The sequence below is a fragment of the Ornithorhynchus anatinus genome, chromosome 7 (genome assembly GCF_004115215.2).
Source record: "Ornithorhynchus anatinus isolate Pmale09 chromosome 7, mOrnAna1.pri.v4, whole genome shotgun sequence".
In the NCBI taxonomy this organism is placed as follows: Eukaryota; Metazoa; Chordata; class Mammalia; order Monotremata; family Ornithorhynchidae; genus Ornithorhynchus; species Ornithorhynchus anatinus.
In genome coordinates this window covers 18,103,660-18,104,279 of record NC_041734.1, presented here as the reverse complement: position 1 = coordinate 18,104,279, position 620 = coordinate 18,103,660, and the positions used below count along the sequence as shown (strand labels likewise).

Genomic DNA, 620 nt, shown 5'->3' with positions numbered 1-620 from the left:
AGAGAGCAGAGTTGAGAGGGGAGGGGGAAGGAGAGAGAGAGAGAGAGAGCGAAGCACTGTGGTATAGTGGATGGAGCATGGACCTCCTGAAGGTCAACAGGACAAGGGTTCTAACCCTTACTCCACCACTAGTCTGCTCTGTGACCTTGGGAAAATCACTTCAATTCTCTGTGCTTCAATTACCTCATATGTAAAATGGGGATTAAGACAGTGAGCTCCATGTGAGACAGGGACTGTGTTCAACCTGATTACCTTGTATCTACCCCAGCACTTCCCTCTCACGGTGGCACCTGGAGAGTTTCCAGTATTCTACCAGTCTTGGCTATGGGAGGGAGAGTCAAGCAGAGGCATATCCATTCCATTCCCAGCTTGGTCAGTGGCTAGCGAGTGGAAAGCAATCTGCTATAAATCAAAACTCACCTGTGCTGGGCAGCAGCGGCATGGGAGAGTGTAGAGGGAGGAGACTCAAGGAAGGAGGCAGTGGTAAACCATTTCCATATTTTTACCAAGAAAACTATAGATCCACTACCAGAACGATTGCAGATGGCCAGCAGGGCATTCTGGGAGAGATGTGTCCGTGGTGTCGCTATGGGTCGGAAACAACTCTACAGCAAAAGACC

At 49.7% G+C, this 620-nt stretch overlaps 1 non-coding gene across 1 annotated transcript; it reads left to right on the top strand.

Annotated features, from left to right (window-relative positions):
- Positions 1 to 272: 272 nt before the first annotated feature.
- LOC114813423 lies at positions 273 to 410 on the top strand. Its single transcript, XR_003761143.1, has one exon. It is a non-coding gene; the product is annotated as a small nucleolar RNA SNORA7 (small nucleolar RNA).
- The last annotated feature ends 210 nt before the right edge of the window (positions 411 to 620 follow it).